The following is a 5141-nucleotide window of genomic DNA, read 5'->3' as shown; positions in this document are numbered from 1 at the left end:
AATCAAAACAATATCTGCAAATTGGTTTATAAACTGATTAAATAATCTATGTAACTCTTTCCGCTTCTAACCTGTTTGTAGTATCTTTTATTTGTTCAGTTGACAAATGAGAGATTTGAGCTTTGATTCCGCTTACATCATTATTTTCAAGCTAGTCGCCTGTCAGAGATTTTGGGAAATGGGCAAAAAAAAAAAAAAAAAACATAATTGTGGCGCTGCTTCCGCTTAAATCATTCCCCGCCCCATATGGAGAACATATAAGAGTTCCCAACCAACAGCAGCTACAACATTTTTATTAGGCTGACTGGCCAAAGGTTCCCATTCAAGTGGCTTGTCACTTGTTGTTCTGTTTTCTGTTTTCTGTTTTTTCTTGGGCACTTCTAAAAAAGTTGTCGGGTTTCCTGGAATGGCCCCAGCTCAGACAATCTCTCCGCGCCAGTCTCAGTCTTATTTTATGTTTTTCTTTTCTTTTTTTTTTTTTATATACATATATGTACAATATATGTTTTTCCTGGGCTGACGGTAGCTGACCTTTTTGTATAGGTTTCTTAGCTGCTGCTGCTGTGGTTACCGGCTGTTCATTTCGGGCTAAGTTGTAAAATGTTGTTCAAAGCGCCGCAGAAACCGTTGGCGTTAATGATCGCCGTTGGCCATGCGACGAAGATGAGGATGAGGATGAGGATGAGGATGTTTCCTAATAGCTAAGGAGCCGGGGTAGCCCACAGCCCAAGCTCCAGTGCCAATCCGTGGAACATGGCAATTCCAAACCCCTTCTCAGACCAAGCAATCGCAATGCTGAACGTTTTTTGGCTACCGGTTGCGTTTTCACGCAACAAATGGCAACATTTAAAAGTCCATTTCGCCTGCTCATCTGCTCGGCTTCAGCCGGGCTCATCTTTAGCCTCGTCCACACTCACATCCACATCCACATCCACATCCATAGCCACATCCACAGGGCACAGGTGCACAGCGGGCAGCAGTCACAACATAGCACTGGCTCATATATCTTGGGCCTGAATGGTTCGGTTCGCCGGAGGAGCGCTGATCTCCGAGATCTTGGGAGCCATCGGGGCTCGGCTTTTGCGGTGTGGAGCTGGCTCAATTGATGCTGACAGCGAATGAAAGGCTGTGGCTGAGCGTCTGCAACTGGGACCATGGCCAGAACAGTACAGCCCTGGGCACAGTGGTTGGAAAGCGATTTGGATATATCATATTTATCTAAAGGGTTCTTGAAAGTAACCCTATATCTCTAGTGCTGATGTATAGCTTTTTTAAGCATATTTATACATTTTACTTAGATTTTGGTATTTTTATGCAAATTACAAAACTAGAAAGTTACAACTTAGATCAATTTTTATTGATCAGATGAAACACGAACACTTCGGCTTCATGGACTACGTTTCCCATCTTTTCAGCCATATTCCTATTTAACATATTCCACAGAACAGCTTTAGTTAACCAGTGCTACAATAGAATTAATTAAAATCCTTGCTTTCCTCCATTTACTATCCAATAAATTCAGGCTTTGCTGCATATTTGTTAGCATTGCCTTGGATTTATCATGGACAAGTGCAAACGAGTATTCAAAAAGTATTCATAAAATAGGATTTGATGGTGTTGGAAATGGATTTTTTAATATTCACATGTTGTTCGCTTGTAGCCGAGTGATTTTATGGCCCCGTTTCCCCAGGACACTGTTCCTGGCTAAGCTGCTCTGCCTTTGGGCCAACTTCACTGCCAGATGGGCAAACCAGTTTTTTGGCTGCCCATTCGAATCGAGCGATGCAGCGCAACCACAGCCGTGGACCAAGACCAAGACGATGACGATGACTTCGACTCCCCACAAGATCAATTCTAGCAGATTTCACTTTTTCCTTGGCCCGGCTCAAAGTTGGGATGTCAGTTTTTTCGGTTTTATTTTTTTTCGTTTTTTTTTTTTTTTAATTTTTTTTGCAGCTCTTCTCTGAGTTTTGCTTAGTTGGCCCGTGTGTGTGGAAGGTGCAGCTCGAACGGTTGCAACATCCGAGCAGCGAATGCTGTGTGTGTTGTCTGCCTTGTCGTCGTTTTGTAGCCAAAGCTCCCCGCATTCCAGGATCTCTGCACATTGCACATTGCACATTGCAGTTTTATCTCAATGAGTTGAGCGAACAACATGTTGTTGTTGCTGGTTGCATGCCACAAATGTGCGATTGGCATGTCAAAAGAATTATGTATTGATTTTTGATTTCTGCCTTAAAGCGGAAGTTTCTTCTCTTCTTATTTTTTTTTAGTGTTGATTTTTTTGTTGTTTGTTGTTTTTCTTGTTGCAGTGCCCGCCTCGTACACGAAAACTTATTAAATTCAAACAAATTAAAATCCGTGGCTTAGTCGGGCAATCGAACGCATTGAACGTCTATCGATGGATGTGTAAGAGTTGGCAAAAGGAAACGGGTTTTGGCCACAAGTGGGCGCCGCTTGGACGCAAAATGAATGACACTAAACGCTCTTGACAGCAAACATTTGTCCGCCACAGTGGTAGTTAATTAGTTTTGCACGAAATTATGTTAGTTAATTGATTAACTATCGAACGGGCCACTAAAGACGCGGCCCAGGCACACTGGCCGTGGTACAGGTTCAGCCAAAAAGATCAATCTGAGCGGTCGGCCTGGCTTAAAGGCCCTGCCTTAAAAGCCAGCGAATATAAATTGCTGTGTTTTCTCCTCGCTCTTTAGGATTTTCAATTTTTTTCCCCTTATTTTGCTGTTATTTTTTTTTTTTTGAGGAGCTTGGGCTGGCTGCACCCACGCAAGAGTTTCGGGAAAAAAACACCACAAAACCACAATCCAGGCTAGTCGAGATCGCCGTGTTGTGCGCTGTCTAAATATGGACATGGGCGGCCTGAAATTTCGAGGGGCCGTAGCACCGAACCTGGTCATTGCGATCGCTGTGGAGGAGTAACCAGCCATTGGACTGGTCCACTGGATCTGCGCAGAAAGCAGGAGCCGATCTTCAGCCGCATGATTACCCCTCTTCGCTGGTGAAATATTATTTTCGGATAGATTTTTGCCAGGAAACTGGTTGCTAATGCTAGGGCAGGAAAACCCTATAAGGCCAGGGCTCGTAAGCAACATAAATCGAGAAAAGGATTAAATGGAAATGAAGTATATGCAATTGAGTTTACTGCTTTTATCAATATGCCAGCCAATTAAACCACAGCTCGCTTCGAAAGTAGCGCAGCAAGAAAGTATTATTTTCTAGCCTTGAAGACACACAATTTTGAGGCAAACCCAAAATCGGAGGGCAAAGATCAGATGGTGAAATAGTTAAAACCCAGCACTAAAACTAAGCTCTTGAAAAAAAAGAGAATGTTCCAGACTGGGCCTCTCAGATCGATCTATTGTGCTAAATATGTATGGAGGTATATACATTTTCAAGCCCGAGGAGAGGGCCAGAGAATGGCAGATCTCGTAGATAAAGATGGCTTAAACTATGTAAGCCATCAGCGTTTTATGAGTGTGGTATAAAGAGCGCAGATACGACTTAGAATGCTGTGGTGAGTGGCAAGTTCCGTTTCGTTTCTATACGATTCGATTCGATTAACTTGTGAAGATCGTGCCAGCCAACACGTAACTATGAAATGTCTTTGTTTTCGACCATAATGGTTTAGTATAGTATATGGCACACCATATACCATTTGTATTTCATCACCTCAAGGCGCTCTCTGTGGGCCCTAAGCTGCTCATCAGCTATTTGTTGATTCGCAGCCGCTAATGAAGTTCAGAATGGCCCAAAAGCTGGATGATGCGATGACTGTTTTTTGTGTGTGCCTTGGTAATTAATAAAAATTTCAACAAATCCGACACGACACACCGCTCCAAACAGATACAGAAAAGCTGACTAGATGGGCTGGAAAAAAAAAAAAATTAGAGCCAGCCAGACAATGGCTATAACCGTGCCAAGCTGCTTTGCCAACGCATTGAAAATTGTGCGCATTGTTCGAATGACTATACAATGTGCCTGGCTTGCTCTCTCACTGTCAACTACTTGAAACCAGAAAGGCAAAAAATCACAAAAAAACCAAAAAAAAAATAAAATAAACCATATAACAGGCCCAACAAAAATCACATACACGACTTTTTCGTAACAGTCACGTTTTTTATTTCATTTATTTACTTTGCTGACAAAACAAGAAAAGTACTGGCCAAAAAAAAAAATACAAAAAATAAACGAAAGAAACAGAGTCGAAAATCGGGCAGAGCTCGCGCCCAAAGTTGACGCATCGTGCCAACAAACAAATCATAAATATCACGATAAAAAAAAAAACCACTAAGAAAAATGGTAGCCAACATGAAGAGGCATAAAATCAGATCTGATTAGAAGCGAAAAGTAGTAGTAAGGGGTAGTAGCAGCTATGAATGATGGTTAGATGGTTAGGACGAGTAGGAAGTGGCAGCTATTCGGCTACGGGATTATGACGTTGCATTCGATTTAATGACAGCCTCGGGTTATAGCTGCCCCTGCTGCAATTAGTTGCAGTGTCTGTCCCAGGTGGCGTATACGCAATACGCTCGTATATCATTCCTATGCCACTATAGTCGCCAGTTGCCAGTTGTTGTTGTCGCCAGTTGTTGTTGTTGCTGTGTGAATGATGAGTGTTGAGTTGCAGGTAATAATTGCTACTGGTCGTCATCGGGCTTGTCGTGAGCTCAGCTCAGCGCAAACATATAATTAAGATTGAGCTGAATTCCCGCTCAAGTTGAAGTCTCCAAAAAGGTCACTATCTCTCTTCTTTTTTTTTGATTTTAAATTTCGTTTTTTCCACTCGTCTCTTAAAAGGCCATATATTAACCAAAAACAAAAAAAAAAAGAAAGAAAAGTTAAAACAGCATAGCTTGGCACAATTATGAAATATTTTTGCAAAAACTCCAAAAAGAAACAACCTCAAACCGGTTGCCTCGACGTAATGAAGGATAATGATGATGATGATGACGATGCGCAGTCCAGGCTGCAAAACCAAAAGCAAAAGCCAAAGGCAAAAGCCCCGCGATCTTCAAGATCCGAGATTCAAAACCTCAGTGCCGACTAGAAGTGGAGAAAAGATTTATGCCCCAGACTGGGGCGAAAAGGAGCGGGGCATCCACACAAGATGAAGATGAAGATGC

This window comes from Drosophila yakuba, chromosome 2L, assembly GCF_016746365.2.
Source record: "Drosophila yakuba strain Tai18E2 chromosome 2L, Prin_Dyak_Tai18E2_2.1, whole genome shotgun sequence".
Lineage (NCBI taxonomy): Eukaryota > Metazoa > Arthropoda > Insecta > Diptera > Drosophilidae > Drosophila > Drosophila yakuba.
Note: the sequence above shows the minus strand (reverse complement) of the source record.